Raw genomic sequence first — 20601 nt, 5'->3', positions numbered from 1 at the left:
TCATGTTGCTTTTAGATTAAAACATCTCACACCTACCAACTTAATGACACAATACATTTTAAAAGTCTCACATACTATCTTCTTTGTAGTTTTTTTTTTTTTTTGCACCTTCACAACAGCATCAGAATGTACAGCAGCATATTTGAGCCACTGAGAAATAAATTAACCACAAAATAAACCTTTTCACTGTTTCCTTAAAGTGGAAATTTCGGCTTTAATCTCGAAATGTCCACTTCAATCTCGTAGCTTATTTCATCATTAAAGTAGACTGTCGTAAACGTCATCTTAAAACCGACCCACTTGTTAATCATTACGTGCTTCTGGGGCTTCCTCCTGAACTGACATCAGCAGCAAGCAGCAATTGATCGCCACACAGAACACATTAAATTTATATTCCAGCTCTCTGCACATTTAGAATCCTTAGGACTTATACTTGATATCACTTTCATGATGAAATGCATTAAAGTATGTATGTTACATTTTACAGATAAATTGTGAACTTCATTTAAATAAAGAATACCATTAATAATTACACATGTGTGTCGGCATGGTGGCAGAGTGGTAGCATTGCTGCCTCGCAGGGAGTCAAGTCCCTGGTGTTTCCCTGTCCAGATTTTGCATGTTTTCCTGGCGAGTTTCCTTCCAAAGACAAAGGTCTGGGGATTTGGTAATGCTAAAATGACACTAGTGTATGTTTGTACTTGTGTTCACCTTGCGATGAGTGGATGCCCCGTCCAGGGATTGTTTCTGCCTCACGCTTGATGCTTACTGGAATGGCCGCATCCCTAGATTGATGGATGCAATCAGTAAACATCATTTTTAGAGATATTGTGGAAAGGTGTCCTTGGAATTTAATGGATGTTTCAGGCAATTCACAACACAGCAAAGCCCAACATTTTCTCACCATGATATGTTGCACTGCCACCTGGTGGAATCTTCCAGATTTACGTAAAGTACACGCACAAGTATAAACAGTGGATCAGTATAAACTGCTGGAGCACGCAATGCATGAAGTATAAACTCGCCCTACAGGTACCGTCAAAAAAAGTAATATCTATGGAAAAGTAAAGTGAAATGGCTGAAATTCCTACCTTTTTGGCATATAAACATAATACTGTCTTAATACTGAATGAATTAGAATTGTGGGGTGGCCATTCAAGCCACAGTTTTCATTTTTAACAATTTTTCTTTTTTTACTTTTTTCACCATTAACTACATACTTTTTTAGTTTTCGTTGATGGGAATAACACTGACATTTACTGAAAACAGTCATTTTCACAAAGACACTTTAACATCTCTGCTCACCTATTTAATTAAAAGAGCAAATTTACGTTTTATTATGATGTGAAATTTTAATTCACAAACAAACAATCATTGATATTGGAATTTGCAAAATACTGTAAGTGCAATCCTTCAAGCTGCAAGTTTAACAGCTTTTCTGCCAGGAATTTGTTGCAAAGAAATAGTTTTACTGTAACAAAATAAACTGTGTCTTGTTGATATTACATAAAAAAAATCAATTAAAAAGCTATTTAAGTAGGTCCAGTAAAAGAATGGATGGATGATCAGAATTTAAAGACAAAGGTAAGACAGGCAAAGAAATACAGAAAATACAGTTTGTGCCATCCAACCTAAAGATTTAATGTACAAGAGGAAACTAGGGAAGAGTTTTATAGCAGAGCCCATAAGGGCTTGCTTTTCCTAACCAACAATGAGTCTAGAAGAGATTTTTTGCCTTACCAGCTTCTGTGAAAGAAATGTAAGGGACACAAAAGAAGTGAATAAAATCACAGCAAAACAAAAGCATGCAGATTATATTAAAACGATAAAAAATAAAGAGCAAAACACACAAAAGTAGCAAGCAGGATGAAAGTAAATTGACCTTTTTACAAAAATGAAAGGTAACTTTCCACACTAGACAGGAATCCTGATGATTTTCCAATTACTCACTCAGTACTACTGGTCCAGTAATGGAGTCTACATAGTTGACCAGATCTGTCAAAAACTTATTAAAAAGGATTTTAATGCAAATAATTATCAACTTAATTGTTCTTCCACCACAGAAGCATTCCCGGAAACTGTCCACTGTGCACTCCACTGGTTCTTTAGTTAAAGCTCTTTGAATGTTTTCATTCAGGCTCTAATTTCAAGACAATCCTCACTTACGCACTCTTGTGCTACAATAGACGAAAATGGCACCACATGACATCACAATACACTGCTTGCAAGAATGTCATCACCCCACAAACCCAATAATCAAAGAATAAACAGACAACAAAAAAATTAAGCTGAACATTCTACTCAAATTGCTGTGCCTCACAGATATGGGCTAAGCTGTGAACTTTACAGATGGCCTTCATATTTCATGAAAAGTATGGTAGTTAGAATATTATGATTTGCTAGGGTATTTCAAATTCAGTCTGCGAGAAGCTAGCTTCCATTGAGTCAATAATAAATTTCATAATCTACCTGAAAATGAGCAGAATATGAGGTTATCTGAAGGTATACAGAAAATTAACCTTACAAAACAGAAACAGTTATTTCTATAACACATTTTTATTCAATTGATATCGTTCAAAGTACTTCACAAGATGTCAAAGAAAGTTAAAAGTACAAACAAATTAAAATTATATTAAAAAAATGAATAAATAGCCTACAAAAAACAAATAATGCACATAAGACATAGACTTTGTTTTAAAGTCTCTAAAAAGGAGTCTGATAAGTTCAGATGGCCAGTGAGGACAGAAAAAATATAAAAAACTAGAGTTAAGCTGGAGAAAAAAAAATCTGCAGGGGTTTCAAGGCCAAAAGACTACCCAGACTCCTCTTGGCATTCTAATTAACATAAAAAACTATGATCCAAAACAACTGTACAAATTAGAAACATAATGGCTTATGAAGAGGCCGTGAGTTTTGAAATGCTCAAGTCAAAGTCTAACTCTAAACATCTCAATGAAATTCTGTAGTGGTACTTGAAATAATCTATACATACAAGTCCCTAATCATAAGGTTGATGTGGAACAGCAAGCAAAAATTCACACCAGTTGATATTTGTGACTGATACATAGTTAAGTATGCCTTAGTCAATGAACTTCAAACACACATATTCATTTCAGTTGTTTCTGCCAAAAGGAATGAGTGTGCGCCCCTTGGACATAATTTCTATTGAATAAATAACTGTACAGTGCTATCATACTAAAGAAAAAGGAAAAAATGAAGGACTGCCTTGTACATATTAAAAGATGCAACTCTTTTCAGAAGAGTGGACTTCATGTTTGAGGCACATTACTATACTCTTAAATATAAGTTTAAGTTACATTTTACAAGTCACTTTGTTCAGATGTAGATTTAAGTTACATAAACAGGTGACAGCATAAGAATGAAGGATAAAACATATTCTAGTACACTAGCAAAACACTGCTTGAAACGCCACAAGTACTTGTCAGTTCTACTGTATATACTAATACCACAAATAAGCTACAAACAATGTATTTAATGCCGTCAGACTCAATTTGTAGTCAACTAACTACTTTCCAAAACTGGATGAAACATATCCAAACAAAAAAATACTTTCCTGAAAGATAAAAAATGCATTAGCACCTCTGGAGTGCTACTACACTGCTGAACAAAATAAAGCAACAGCGTTAGCAAGCACTAAAATAAGTGCAATACTCTTTGACAGCTGGAAATTTACTGTCTTCACTGATGCTGAAAAATTAAGCAGAGGAACACTGCAACTGCTAAATGTCAGTCTTCTGAGAAGACTCGAAAGAACAATAGAAAATATAGCTTATAGGAATATATCAAGAACCAGTGTATTTACAAAAAACATAGATAAGTTCAGATAAACAGTGAATAGAGGAAATGCAAAATGGCCTAAAAAAACATTGAACCTCAGAAATTCAATGTTTCAGTTACACCATGAATCTCAAAATATCAGAAAGATTATTTCAAATATAAAATGAATATAGCACAACAAATGGAAAGGAATTTCAAAACACAGAAAAAAAAAAAACCTTAATTTTAACAAATTAAAATTAATAAACAAGGCAGGGGAAAAAAATCGTTACTATGCTCTGTGAAATGTATTACCTCAGTGTGATAGCTGGTTGCAACACTGTACTACAACAGTGACAGAGAAAACAAAAAATCCTGCAGCATCTGTGGGGGGAGCATGCGGTTAATGATATTATTTGAAGAAAAGCATTTAATTTTACAAGAGAAAACAACATATCTTAGAACCACTATTTAATGAAAATTCTTTTAGTGCACATTTCACCTAAACAAAACAGTGACCATTTAATAAATCAATTATCAGTAATGTGTGCTCGGAGGGAGGTAACAACTGGACAGCTTTATAAATAAATTAACATTTGCTTAACCATTCACATATATTGTGATGCAAATTATTTGAAAAGACATATACCAGCCTTACTCCACTTAAAATAATCAAAATATAAGAGATTTGAGATTAACAATGCAAACCATAGTGCACATATGATGTCAGATTACAGTTTAAATGCTGTCTTCTATATTATCTTCTGTAACCAGCAATGCAGTAATATGACACAATCTACTAATAGCTCTCACACATACTGAAAAACCTGCAGTCCAATGCAAACGGAAACGAAATCTCCCCTTAGACGGCAAGTGCATTGTGCACATAAATAAACAAGGAAGTGATGGACCTCTAAAACCTACATACTCATTTTTTTTTTTTATTTTTTTTTTAATTATTGGAGTTTCATTATTTGACGATTAAGCAATGGCCAATTAAAAAATATCACTGCTGTAAGGTTAGTGGTAACAGCATCATTTTAATGTTTCATCATAAAACATTTTTTTAAAATGCAGTTCACACAGCTGTTTATTCTGCCTGAACACAATGCTTCCCTTTTTCTTTATATATCAATGCGTCTGGAGAAAGAAAAAAAAAAAAGGCACACAAGGAAGAAACCCCCGCTCCCCCAGCACACACACACACTTCCCCTCCTTTTCTCTTTTGATCCAGATTCCATGAAAACAAAGGCTGATCTCACATCAGCAGGAAATTCTACATAAATCACCCTTCGAATGTCTGCCTTTTGCTGTGAATTTAAACCTCTAATTTACAAAGCAGAAAGGAGGGGTGAAAATCCACAAAAATGAAAAACACAAAACACACCTACCCCATTTCTGTACCACTGTCAACCTCCATTCCATCTCCCTTCCCTCTGTTAAAGCACAAGCAAATCCAGCCATGCAAGTCACATGTCTTCACAATGGGCCAATCAGCTGCTAAGCAATCTGCTACACTGCTGGATGATATGTACTGGCCTGCTTCCAGCAGATTACACAGCTGCTTCCCATAGTCAATTAAATCCCCGTCTGGGAGTGGCTGAAGCTGCTCGTATGAGTAGATGACTGGCTTGAAGCCAATACATCCAAAAAGATACAAGGGCAAACCAGCTGTCATGTAAAAAGGAGGTGGCGATGGTAGGAATTGACAGGAAGACATGAAAATACCACAAGCCTACCTAACTTATAGTAATGAATAGACTAAGCTACCCCCCTTCTCAACTGCAAATTATTTTTGTTTAATACAATTAAACTCTTATTTTCTTTAAAGGATCTGAACGCAAATAGCTAGGTAAATATAGATTCAAAATGCAGTACCTTGGGGATCAACTTGGTTATGCAAGTTTTACTACATATTTAGTTACATATTTGGAGATACACTAGTTGAACAGGAGACTTTTCCAATTACTTTTTTTTTCTTTTTTTCAGTTTATCACTCCACATGGTTAAAGTGGTTTCATGTTCCTTGACTTTGCAAAAGGTCAGAGGCTACAGATCACTGGATGCTAGTTCCAGCTCCCTGAGCCACATCGACGGACTTGGTACTCCAATATTGGTGGTGCGGTGAAAGGAGCTCAATCATATCCTTGTGTAGACTGCAAGGTCTACAGAAGTAGCCAGTTCGTGAATTCTGCCCACCAACTTGTTGTTGCTACTATGAAGATCCAGGTTAGGTCCAGTAGGCTGCCACTTACTAAGAAAATGAGGCTGGACCTGGCCAGATTCAAAAGATCAGGCTGTTTCTAGTGAGGAACTTACAGACTTTTGTGTGAATGCTGATCCTAATGTGATGTGGAAGACCTTCCGTGACAAGACCCTGAAGGTCACTGAGGGTTGTGTTGGTGTTCCCAGAAGGAGGCGTTTTATTTCTCAGAGCACCCTGGATATCAATGAGAAGAGTAGCCGAACACAGCTTCATGGCAAGTCCGGTCTGTCCCATCCTTTTCGGTTACATTTCAGTTTGCATTGTGTTTTGGGAAGGGGGAGCTTGGGATGGGAAAATGCACTGGCTCTGCTACCATAATACATTTCGTAAAGGAGCACAACTACTAAATTACTGTAAAGCTAACAAAAGCAGGGGTTAAAAAAAATATCAGGATTGAGTGGAGTCTTTTTTTTAGTGAAAAAAATCAGCCTATTTTGATCAGCAGCCAATCGAATAGAGATTCCCTAGTATAAAAGCGCCCAATAATAACTCACAAATACCCAAATCTAGGCTCAGTCTCTGCCTTGAACCACTTGCTACAGAGATAACCAATTATGAGAACGGTTTCAAGTAGTTAGGACTTGCTTGCCTGCATGAGACAGGTAGCACTGGTAATGTTGGCTTATTGGGGACTAGAAGATAGAAAGATTCATAACATATTTATAACTAAAGCACATGCAAAACACAGCCTTACAACTATGGGAAATATTACTAACCGTACAAATGTCTATGGTGTAAAGTGTAACTAGCAAAATACCAGCTTCAGCAGAGAAGTAGTGTGTTAAAGAAGCAATGAAAAGAAAAGGAAACATTTTGAAAATAACGTAACATGATTGTCAATGTTATTGTTTTGTCACTGTTGTGAGTGATGAGTGTTGTTGTCATATATATATATATATATATATATATATATATATATATATATATATATATATATATATATACATATATACATACATATACATACATACATATATATATACACACACACACATATATAAACATATATATACATATACATACATATCTACATATATACACACACAGCTATTTCGTATCAGTGCAATACGCTGTTTGTTAAAACGGTTGACTCCCGCTCTTACGTGCAAGTCTGCGTGGATATTATGAACTATATATTTGTTCAAGTTCTATTTAAATTTTAAATAGAAGGAATTTTTATTTAGTCGACAGAAATATCTTTGGTAGGAATGGTAAAACAGACAGGAATATTATTCCTGAATAAATCAACTCAAACCTTAAACAACTTATAATATTTTGCTCTCCATAAAATATATCCTGTCTAAATTATACAAGTTAGAAATAAAGTAAACATTAAAAGAACAAACATTCAAATTTCTTTACTCTTATGTAATTTTATATTTTATAAAAATAAACTTAGATTTTAAATATCCCAAAAGATTTTGCTCTCCATAAAAATATATCCTGTCAAAATTATACAAATTCAAATATGAACATGCTGCATAACAAAACCTGGAAATATAAATAAAATGTGTTCCTTTCAGCAATAACAAATCAAATCATTCAGTTGTCTTTGCTCATATGTCATTTTAGAGCTGGGCGCCTGGCATCTTTTTGGCACAGGTTCGTTTCTGTTTGGTGTGAGGTTCTGTGTTGTGGAGATTCTCAGGATGGATTGCAGGTGCTCATCAGTGAGGCGACTCCTGTGTGCTGTTTTGTTAGTCTTTATCACTGAGAAGAGCTTCTCACACAGATATGTGCTACCAAACATGCACAAGGTTCGAGCCGCATGTAGGCGGACTTTTTGTTCTTCAAAGTCACCAAAGCGCCGTGCAAACTCAGTGCGCTCAGTTTATCAGCAAAGTGCGGTGTTGGGAACACCGTAGTGACGACTTGGTTTAACATTACTTGGTAACAGGGAAAGTGGGGCAAGTGGTTGTGTCTCCCATAAAAGCAGCCTCAATTGAAATCACTTTGTGATTGTGCACGGTAAAGCGTCCGCTGAAGTGTCAGATTCTTATTTAATTCTTCTGCTTTCTGTATCTTCTGCATTGCATTCAGGTCTTTCAGGTTACCCTGATGTTTTGTTTTATAGTGCCGTCTTAGATTAAATTCTGTAATTACAGCCACATTAGCTCCACAAATGAGACACACGGGTTCAGTAAACATATACTCAGCCTCCCATCGGTTTTAAAGGCTCTATTTTCAGAATCAACTTTTCTCTTCAGCATCGTGTGAGCTAGCCGCAATAACTTGCAGCATCTTAAGGTAGACTTGATTAGCGCGTAACTGTTGGCAAGGCAGCTGAAGCGCTGCATTATGGGATCTGTAGTTTATTGTGTTACCAGCGCTTCATATACCGGGCTTTAATAACAATAATACAGTATATAAAATGATCTCGCGGGCGGATATAATTACGCCGGGCGGATGTGGCCCGACCCTTGAGTTTGACACATATGGACTAAATAGAACTTGAAAAGATATATTTTTCAAATGTGATCGCGCAATTCAGATAGAGTTGGCGCTACAGCCTGCATGCCTCAATAAGTCATCCTCCCTTGCCTTACTTTTTACCGTTCATCTAATGAATACACTGAGTATGGCTTTACCAAAACAATCATTGATGGCGAATAAAGTATCCATTATTAGAGTATGTAGATCGGGTTGTATATATATACATATATATATACCAGCGTATAGCGAGAAGTAGTGTGTTAAAAAGCTAGAAAAGAAAAGGGAACATTTTAAAAATAGCGTAACATGACTGTCAATATACAGTATTTGTTTTGTGAGTGTTACTGAGTGTTGCTGTCATCAAGGATTTGATTATCATTATTTCTTTCAATCAGGTTAGTATTTGTAGGATGTGTTGTGTTCAAGTTACATTCCGTGTTTGTCAATCGTTGTAAAGATGACAGGTTTCATTCATCGATTCGTTTCTTACTGCATCAATAAACAGCTCGTCTTCTTCTTTATCTGAGACCTGACACACTGCATGCACGGGTTTTTACACTGTCTTCCTTTAGCGGGACATTGACTTTTCCAACGTGTGCTTTGTTTCCGCAGTAGTTGGATTTATGAATATGCTTGTATGTATGAGGCGCTTCATATTTTTGCTGCCTTTTCAATTGTGTAATTCGGTTTTGTTCAGCGCTCTTTGGAACTGTTGCTTTTATCTGTGCACTCGTCAGTTCCGTGAGCCACTCGGTGTACATGCATCGAAGGTTCCCAGCTGTGCTGGTGCCATCTCGTGCTATGTCCATGGCTGTATTTAATGTTACCTTAGTCCTGGCACTTAAAACTTTCTCTCGCAGTTTAGCTGAGTTTGTGTCAAACACTACCCTGACCATCTCATCTTCCTCTCCATAAGCACAGTCCTTCACCCGTGAATATTTACCCGTGGCAGTTTGCTATTGGATTGCGCTGACGGACTGACCTTATATGGGCAGGCACTAAATTACAAGCGCCAGCGTAGCCTGTCTATGAACTTAATTTAAAGTGTAGGTTTACATGTGCTTTGTTTCAGTAGCAGAACTCATGAATATGGTTGTATATGTCACTTTCGCTTCGCTTCTTATTGTTTAGCTGCCTTCTCAATTATATAATGCATGTTTTCTTCAGCGCTTTTTGAGGTCTTCCTGGTTTTCTATGTACTGCGTGATTACGTGGGAGGCGTGATGATGTCACGAAACTCCGCCCCGGCGTTGAAGCTCATCTCCATTACAGTAAATGGAAAAAACTGCTTCCAGTTATGACCATTCGCGTAGAATTTCGATATAAAACCTGCCCAACTTTTGTAAGGAAGCTGTAAGGAATGAACCTGCCAAATTTCAGCCTTCCACCCACGGGAAGTTGGAGAATTAGTGATGAGTCAGTGAGTGAGTGAGTGAGTGAGTGAGGGCTTTGCCTTTTATTAGTATAGATATAAAATGTAATATACATTAGGGCTGCAACATTGAGTCGACGTCGACAACAAAAAATCGTCAGCGCGTCATAAACAGAACCTTCAATAGAGGCTCCAGTCACAAAGAACCACATTGGTTTTTGTAACTGCAATGCACTACATGAATGTCTGGGGGCAGTATTGTTTGCCAAGACTGCACACAGTCCTACCAACGAAGAACAACATCTGAGGAGAAGAAGAATGTAGAGGAAAATAAACGTGATTGCAATGGTGAGTCAGATAGAGTAGGAGGAAGGAGATGGAAAAAAATTGAAACAGAAACTTTCTAAAGTGTGGGAGCACTTCACCAAAAAAGAAAATATAGTTGAATGCAGATTATGTAAAACGGAGCTTTTTCACGACAGCACCATCACAATGCATGAGCATCTGAAATGAAAACATCCTGGAGATGTGATGCCGCCATCTCTTGAGAATTTATGCTGGCGCTGTTAGTTAGGGTCAGATCACGAGGGGAGGGAGACCGTGAACGAGACTGAAAAAATAAAAGTGAAAAAAAGCTAACTTTTACAAGTAACAATTTACACCCGATCTGCTAGTTTTCAAATAATATTGCATTAGTGCGATGATGTTTTCCTATTGGTACTATTCAGGTCATACAATGATTTCTCCAAAATGTCACATATATTTGTCTCTCTTTCCCAATAGCACACGGGCTCGATGTACTGTAGCGCGCGTCAACTCGATCTGAATTGCACGATCACATTTGAAAAAATATATCTTTTCAAGTTCTATTTAGTCCATATGTGTCAAACTCAAGGCCCGCAGGCCACATCCGGCCCTGCTTGTAATTATATCCGGCTCGCGAGATCATTTTATATATTATTGTTATTAATGGTCCGGGGATATGAAGCGCTGGTAACAAACTACAGATCCCATAATGCAGCGCTTCAGCTGCCTTGCCGAACACTTACCGCGTTAATCAAGTCTAGCTTATGATGCTGCAAGTTATTGCGAAGCTAGCCCACCACGATGCTGAAGAGTAAAGGGATTCTGAACATAGAGCCTTTAAAAACCGATGGGAGGCTGAGTATATGTTTACTGACATTGCCGGTAAACCCGTGTGTCTCATTTGTGGAGCTAATGTGGCTGTAATTACAGAATTTAATCTAAGACGGCACTAACATCAAGATAACCTGAAAGACCTGAATGCAATGCACAAGATACAGAAAGCAGAAGAGTTCAAGAAGAATCTGACACTTCAGCAGACGTTTTTACCCGTGCAAAATCACAAAGTGATTTCAAGTGAAGCTACTTTTATGGGAGACACAAATGCACCAGTGCAACTTGCCCCACTTTCCCTGTTGCCAAGTAATGTTGGACCAAGTCGGCACAATGGTGTTCCCAAATACGCACTTTGCTGATAAACTGAGTTCGCACGGCGCTTTGGTGACTTTGAAGAACAAAAAAAGAATTTTGAGTTGGTTCGCAACCCATTTGCCGTCGATGCGGAAACTGCACCTGTGCAGATTCAGATGGAGGTGATTGAGCTGCAGTGTAATGGCACACTGAAGGCAAAGTACAATACTGCACGGCCCGCACAGTTTATTCACTCCATTCTCGCACAAATGCTCCAGCTCCGTCTACATGCGGCTCAAACCTTGTGCATGTTTGGTACCACATATCTGTGTGAGAAGCTCTTCTCAGTCATGAAGACTAACAAAACGGCACACAGGAGTCGCCTCACTGATGAGCACCTGCAGTCCATCCTGAGAATCTCCACAACACAGAACCTCACACCAAACAAACGAACTTGTTGCCAAAAAAAGATGCCAGGCCTCCAGCTCTGATAAAATGACATATGAACAAAGACAACTGAATGATTTGATTTGTTATCGCTGAAAAGAACACATTTTATTTATATTTCCAGGTTTTGTTATGCACCATGTTCATATTTGAATTTGTATAATTTTGACAGGATATATTTTTATGGAGAGCAAAATCTTTTGGGATATTTAAAATTTAAGTTTATTTTTTATATAAAATTACATAAAAGAACAAACATTAAAATTTCTTTACTCTTAACGTTTACTTTATTTCTAACTTGTATAATTTAGACAGGATATATTTTTATGGAGAGCAAAATATAAGTTATTTAAGGTTTGAGTTGATTTATTCCGGAATAATATTCTGTCGACTAAATAAAAATTCCTTCTATTTAAAATTTAAATAGAACAGATACGATAGTTCATAATATCCAGGCCGACTTGCACGTAAGAGCGGGAGTCATCCATTTTAACAAACAGTGTATTGCACTGATACGAAATAGCCTGCCCATTTAATTATTTAGGAATGGATAAATTAAGATTTTGTACAAGTAATGTTTTTCATTTTTTTTCCTTCATGGATTCTGGCACCCCCAGCAACAGTTGCTCGCACCCCAAACACTGTATGTATATATGTGTGTGTGTGTGTATATATATGACAGCAACACTCATCACTCACAACAGTGACAAAACAATTACATTGACAATCATGTTACGTTATTTTCAAAATGTTTCCTTTTCTTTTTCATTACTTCTTTAACACACTACTTCTCTGCTGCGAAGCACGGGTATTTTGCTAGTGCTAAAATAAAATAGGAGTTTAAAGTGCACATTTAAAAGATTAAAACCGAAATTTCCACTTTAATTACAAAATAGACCTTTTCACGGTGTCCAAATTTTTTTCTCTGTGGTTCAAATATGCTGCCGCACATTCTGATACTGTTGTGAAGGTGCCAAAAAAAAAAAAAAAAAAGACAGGACAGGACAGAAGATGGTATGCGAGACCTTTAAAATATATTGGTGTCATTACACCGGGGAATATGCAACACGAATGCATTAGTATGTCAGCATTTTGTTTCACCACACCAAACCATTCAAACATAAAAGCACGCACATCGATCCTATAGAACCTGCAAAGCGGCTTTCCATTACATGTTTATAGTGCACAGAGACTCTAATGTCACGTTCCAACTTGATTACACTGCACCGTGTGTCAACCAGCCCATAACATGGATGCCATAATGACCTTCAATTCTTTTATTTGGTTTCAATATGTTCAGCAAATGTGATATTGATACTTTTAAATTTACACATTCTTAGCATATAAACAATGAGTATCATAGATTTGCAAACAAAGCAACCATAAATAAGCTGTGTAATACACAACTATGGAAAAAATTTAAATGATTGCTAGTAAAGAGTGGTGTTAGTCATTAATGAAAGGAAATTGTATTTACACAATGTGTTGATAATGATTAACAACTATTGAAATTACTTAATTTTAATGGGATTAGGGGTTATTTTAGGGATATTTTGTGTGTCAATTTTGAGAAGCAGAAATGCAAGCAACTGAAATTAGCGATGATTACATTTTCATATTACGAAAGTTTGCCTCATAAGGGGCTGTTCAAGAATACACTATGCTCTTAAAGAGGAATAATACTTTGTAAAGTATAGAGAGTAACTGAAAAATTGTTAAACTATTACCCATTTATCCCATAAGTAATGATATGATTAAATGATTAATTTATAAATAGTATCAATTTAAGTAGTAGTATAGTAGCAATACACTGTTTACATGTGAATATGTATGTCAGACTAAAAAAGCCTGTATTATCTATACTAATAAAAGGCAAAGCCCTCACTCACTCACTCATTCATCAGTAATTCTCCAACTTCCTGTGTAGGTAGAAGGCTGAAATTTGGCAGGCTTATTCCTTACAGCTTACTTACAAAAGTTAAGCAGGTTTCATTTCGAAATTCTACGTAACAGTCGACAACGTCCACCATGTTGAACTTTCTTATTTATGGCCCCATCTTCACGAAATTTGGTAGGCGGCTTCCTGAGCTAACCGAAACCGATGTATGCGTACTTATTTCGATGGTATGACGCCACTGTCGGCCGCCATACTGAACTTTCCAACGTCACTAATTTTCCAACTTCCCGTGTAGGTAGAAGGCTGACCCCATTTTCATGAAATTTGGTAGGTGGCTTCCCTGCGCTAACCAAAAATCGATGTACATACTTATTTCGGTGGTATGATGCCACTGTCGGCTGCCATATTGAATTTTCCAACGTCACTAATTCTCCAACTTCCTGTGTAGGTAGAAGGCTGAAATTTGGTACTTATTTCGGTGGTATGATGCCACTGTCGGCCGCCATATTGAACTTTTCAACGGTCTTTGGTACTTATGGGCCCATCTTCAAGAAATTTGGTACGCAGGTTCCCAACGCTAACTAAATCCTACTTACGTACATATATACGTCCATAGCCTGCAGCTTGGTCACCGTGTGAGCGTTGGGTCCCCCATCCCAACGCCTCCCACGTTGTTGGCTGCCTGCTTATATAAGGCTGTCCGTCGCTCCAGTCTCTACATTCCCTTCCTTACTTCGCCACAGGATTCAAGTCTCCCTGCTGATAACTACAGCCTTTTTATTTAATCCACGGCTTCTCCGCTGTTTTATTGTTCATTTATTACGATTATAGTTATTGTGTAGGTATTTTAGACTTACTTTACATTGTTCAGGTACCCATTTCCTTTATCATTCCAACCGTACCCCAATTAACATGCCTATCGAGGTGATCACCATCGATCAAAGAACTGTCACTTACCGAGTGGTTTCCATGCCCGGAGATGGCACCTACCTTTTCCATTCTCTTTGTTACATATTGTATGGCCATATCAGGCTCACTCTTGATATCCGGAGGAACATTGTGTGTCTTATGTATTGAATGACTGGGACAGGTTTAAGGTGTGGACTGATGACAGTACAGGAGGTAATTATTCTACACAGGAGCACTAGAAGAGTGAAATGCTTAAGCCCTTCACCTATGCATCTGCATGCGACTTGATGGCTGCCGGTGAATGGCCGGTGGCCAAATATTTTACACCTTTTGACAACCACCAATGCCTCTTAAACATCTTAGATTGACAGTTGACGATTTCAATAGTGGACACTTTGATGTTTATGAATGTTTAAACTCTCAAAAGCTGGATGTAAAGTTATCGATGAAACCGGTTGTAAACTTACAACGCTTGACAGATGCCGAAAGTCTCTTCAACACAAGTCCTACAAATACTGTCGTAATTGAAACAAACCATGAAACTCAAACCGATTATGACAGCAGCAATCCAAGCTGTGAGATTTGAAACAAGATTACTGTTCACACGGCCAACTGTACGTTGCATGCTCAAGAGTTAGCTCAGCGCACAGCTTGGTCATATTACAACCGGAGGGCCGAACTCACAATGTGGTATACAAAGAGATCCTTAACAAATACTTATTGGTATATTTTCCCTCAGTTTAAAAAGGTTTAATTTTCTTCTTAATAAAAATTTTAAGGCAGTACTTCTTTTTCACATTGATGAAAACAAATACTGTTACTTAGGTAGTACAATGAAAGGTTACAAATGTCATTAAATATTAACTGAATAAGTATTGCAATCTTTTTAAAACATTAAACATAAAAACAAACATTAAACAATTAAAAAGCACAATAAATGTGGTACTTTGCAAACAATTGTTTAGAAATGGAACACACAAAACACACCACTAACACACTTAAAGGCTTTGCATAAATGAAAACGGTACACATCAAATTCTTGTGTAAATAAAAGACGTCTTTGTAACTTACAAATTTTTTTTCCCTAGAAAGACTAGCATCACCATGTGTTCTTCAGTGAGGCGTGTAGTTTTTGGGCTGAAAATAAGCCCGGATGAACTAAGTATACACCCTGAAGTGCATCTGGAAATATATGTGTACAAGGAGGAGAAGCACCAATATTTATGCACTTAAACATTGAAAAATGATAGCACCACACATTATACAGTAAACCGATAACATGCAGTGAATACACTTGACTTTTTTCATCCTCTTTCTCTGTACGTTTAGCATTTGTTTGCTGAGAGGTTGATGCACTTGCTGCTTCCTGAGCAGCTTCCCGCTTCTTATCTTCTTTCAACAGCATCTTTTCAAGTTAAAACTGATTAAGTCAGTGTTTGTGTTGCAATTACTTGGTATGTTTCCTTAACTTTTCACTTAAGCTGGCACCTAAGTCTCCAAACTGCCTCATGAATGATTTAAGATATGAAGAAGGGTAGGGGAAGTGACGGCGAAGGTTGTAGGGAATGAGAAAGGCGCCCATACACATGTGCTGCACAGCCACCCTGCTGGCCACTGCCGAGAGTTGATTCTACAATAAAAAATAAATAAAAAGAGGAATAACCTTGGAGGTCAATCATCACCACACATTCAAATAGTAGACATCACATAGCATATGTGTACCAAATTTTAGGTCAATAGGTCAAACGGTTTCCGAGCTACAGGCGATTTAAAATCCTGGACAGACAAACGGACCGCTACGGTAGCGTATTATATATATAAAGATGTGATGAAATTTTAAAATTGCTTGTAATAGAATAAAAAAGCAACAGATTATGGCAGCACCTTTCATGGAGAGGGGTTAAAAATCAATGGGGTGACAGAGCTCTAGTACTAAAGAATGGCGAATGACAAGCACAGAATAAAACTGTCCCAGAGGTAAATACAGTATAATTGTAGACACCTTTATTTATGTATTAAATGTTTAAATGACTATTAAAAAAGGTTTTAACCTGTAGAAAAAGCAAATGTTGCATTCCTACTTCAAATGTAACAGTTCATAGGTTTATACTTAATGTTTCCATAAACTAAAATTAGAAATAAGTTACCTCTCCAAATTGTTTTATTGGATTGTATGTTAGTCCTTCAAAAGTTTAACTAAATCTATTGTTAGCCCCTTTAGTTGGTATTGTCCAGTAGAAAATCTTGCATGAATACGTCCATGTATCTTGGGGTTTGTCAGTCTTCGTTTGCCATAACGCTAAAGTATTTCCAGATGCCACTCTGGCTGCCCTCTTTGTCAATTAAGCATGCTGGTGGAAGCTCCAACACCACTGAAGTTGTCATCTTATTAACACCTGTGAATGTGTGGAAAGTAGGCTGCAAATTCAGCCATGCTGATTTATAATCTAGAAAACTCAACTGTCAAAAGTCCAAGCAAACAACAATTGCATTTGTAATGTATACTATTGAATCAATACCATGAAAAATGATACAGTAGATTTTTTTAAAATTCAGTGACCTGTTCAGACAGCAACGTTCAGGTCACAAGTACTGGGTTTAACTTTATGGAGTTCTGTTTCAATTACTAATGAAACTCTGACACTTCAATACATTTTTTTAATCTAATGAGGTTGTCGTATTAGGCTTGATTCAGACTAACTTTTCCTCTTTACCAGCATGAGGAGGCACAAAAGAAAAAGTTTATTTTTCCATCTAAGATCAAATTGGCAGAATCAATTAATGACCAAAAAACAAACAAAATAAGGTGTGTGGCATTTTGCTTCATTTGACTATTACACATAACACAACATAATGCATTCTCCAGCCAAAACAAATTTCTGTAAATGTCAAATATCTGACAAATGGATTTTAAAGACAATACTGGTATGAGAGGGCATTGGTACAAAAGATTGTGTGTAAATGAAAATATCCTGAATTGTATTTATTAATTCATAACGCAATAATAATACAATTTTAGTTTTTACTTTTTATTGATTGTAAGCAATATTAATTCTGCAGTTACTAGACAGAAAATGTCACTGAATAAATTTAGTAGATGCATTTGTTAAGATAAAGCAGGTAGTCCTTAGTAAACATCATTCTTTATTATACAATGAAATCCCCTAAAGCCAAAAAAAAAAAAAAAGTTTCCTTTATTGTTACCCTCCCCATCACACACATGAAGTTCACACCCTGAAAACATTAATTTTTCAGTTACTGAAAACAAAACACCTATGAATATATAAATGCATATTAAGATAAACTAATCTAGGATGCTTTCTTTCTACTGTATAATATATGCAGGAATCCAAACTACATACAAACAGCTTCTACAAATAAGATAATTGTAGTTTAGGCTACATTCACGCTGCAGCTCAATTACCATTTTTTTCCACGGATATGTGACACAGATCCAATCTTTTATAGATCAGAACTTATTAGATCATATTTAGGCTACTTTCGTATAAGGTATTAAATCCGATTCAAATACATGCAACATGATTGTAACTTATGTTTGAATGCCTGAATCAGAATTTTCTAGATAGGTGCACTATTATAATTCTGTATTTATGTAACCTTTGTCATATTTCTGTGTTGAAATCTAAGACGAACTCCAGTACCAATACAGCGTGCCAACAGAAAGACTGCAAAGTGACTTAAAACTTTGGGGAGGCCTGTTGCCAGCAAAACCAGCCCAATTACTACATGATTTCTGATAGAAATGACACTATTCAATGAATACTTTTAAATACAAGCCATTCAGAAAGGGGTCAAAGGTAATTTAACATCTTCCTTGACATTTTGAAACTGTTAAAACACTGTTTTGCATTATAAACATCCTCATCCCACTCGTACCAGTCTTGCCTCCTCCCTCTTGTTCACAGGTTCCCATGTACAAATATGGCAGTGATAATTACACCTAAAGCACTCTTTCTTGCCATCATGAATTCACAGATTTACCAGCGTCTTATAATAAGACCAAAGTTGGAGTGCATTCAGAATGTATATCTGTACATACTCAAAGAAAAATCAGATCAGTCTCTCTTTTACCTTCAGTGTGAACTTAGCCTTAAAGTATCCTGAACAGTGTTTACTGATTTATGTGGCAGTTGGATTTTGAGTGTGCAAATGTTAAGATAAATTGATCAGTCTTTGGTGATCAAATACTACCCCAATATCCATGCAGTCCACCATTTGCTGTTACATGCAATTATTCACAAGATATGTAGCAAAGACTTTCACAAGATGTAGTGATAGGAGTGAGTATTTTATACTTCAAACACTGCTTATTTATGAAGCTCATCATAATACTAGGAATGAGTAGTAATTATTAATCAACTTAAAATAAAAATTCTTATAAAGGCCTAGCCACGGGTTTCATGTTTTATCATTTTTAAAATGTTCTGGTGGTTACACATTGAAGGCCCATACTCTTCCAAATACAATGTTCACCATCAGAGCCAAAATGAGTTCATAAAAAATAGTGCAAAAGATAAAAACACCTACCAAGATTCATATATGGATTGAAATAAAGAACATTACAGTATAGATTGAAGTGCTAGCATAAAAAATGCTTTATGAAGTAATTATATGTAGCTACGGTATAGCCTGCAAATAAATTTAATTTGTTCATAAATGTGACAAATAATTTATATCAATAGTAAGATCACACAGATATGAGGGAAGACCTGATAAATATTACCCAGCTATCAAAAATACTTTCAAAAAAAGATTAGGTTGTTCCACAGTAATATGCAGCTTTCTTCTTGTTACGCAGTTACTCTTTAGGATTTCAGAAAATTCTGCTCTTTGCATTAACATATTACATAAATTTAAATAAAAAATTTAAAAGTATACCATAGATACATTAAAATGGTAAAGCTCTTATTAGTTTCAACAAGTTTACTAAAAACTTAAAAATGTTATTTTTAACATTCTTGGCAAAACATTAACAATCACAGTCATGTTATTGATTGGTACATTCCTTTTCACATATATACATAATTACTTTACTTAAAAAAATAAAGATTAATATAGAATAAAAAAGTTCTCACGATTTCAACTTTTTTCATGCAAATAAGCCTGCCTTCAAGTAAAAAAAAAAAAAAAAGGCAATTTAGATTAAGCAGCAACATTTTCTAAATGCAGCATTTCCCATGCTGTCCTTTTATTCTGAATTCTAACAGATTTCACAATTTATGTGGGAAAATGCTACATGGAAGCAATCCAGGACTGTAGTTCTTGGCAACTATTTACAAACCTTTAAACACTGAAACTCTTAACCGTCACCTCTTCAGTCTTGTAGGACTTTTACTTTATATTGAAAGAATCAATCATTTGCAATGAAATTTCTATGAATAGTTAGTAATAGGGTGTTTGCACCTCACTATGCAAACCTATTTATAGCAAAATTGGAGGAATATTTCATGTCAATGTGCATCTTAAAACCAATGTTGTATCTCTGTTACATAGATGACATCTTCGTAATCTGGACTGCCAGGGAGAAGAACCTCCTCCATTTTCATAATGAATATAATTAATTTTCACCCCAACATAAAGCTGAATTATTCAAAAACAGAAGTCAGCTTCCTTGACACCATCGTTCAACTGAAAGACAACACCCTTGTAACTTCTGTTTTTCACAAACCAACAGACCTACCTAAGAAGTGATAACTTCCACCCCAAGCACATAAGGCGCTCCATTATTTTCAGCCAAGCAATACGGTACAAACGTATTTGCTCAGACTCAACAGACCAGGATAAACAACTGCAAGAGCTCAGACAAGATTTCATCAGACAAGGTTATACCCCCAAAACAGACACTCAAATAAGAAGAGCTACTGCCATACCCAGAGACAACCTTCTGGAATATAAAAACAAAGACAACAAGAACCGCATCCCTCTTGTTGTTACCTACAACCCACATCTTGAAGCACTTCGAAAAATTATAAAAGAACTTCAGCCAATACTAAACAATGACCAAACACTGAAAAATGCATTCCCTGAACCTCCCCTCCTGGCATG

At 36.4% G+C, this 20601-nt stretch overlaps 1 protein-coding gene across 3 annotated transcripts in view; it reads right to left on the bottom strand.

Moving 5' to 3' along the window:
• apc (APC regulator of WNT signaling pathway) overlaps positions 1-20601 on the bottom strand; it is a 187278-nt gene that overhangs the window by 143146 nt on the left and 23531 nt on the right. The window contains exon 1 of one of the 3 annotated variants that reach the window (XM_039759428.1): positions 5169-5490. The exons of the other annotated variants lie outside the window; for them this stretch is intronic. The gene's annotated coding sequence lies outside the window, so the exon portion shown is untranslated. Of the gene's footprint in view, positions 1-5168; positions 5491-20601 lie in introns of those variants that run through there. 3 annotated transcript variants of the gene reach the window in all.

This window comes from Polypterus senegalus, chromosome 7, assembly GCF_016835505.1.
Source record: "Polypterus senegalus isolate Bchr_013 chromosome 7, ASM1683550v1, whole genome shotgun sequence".
Lineage (NCBI taxonomy): Eukaryota > Metazoa > Chordata > Cladistia > Polypteriformes > Polypteridae > Polypterus > Polypterus senegalus.
This window is presented reverse-complemented; position numbering and strand designations above follow the sequence as displayed.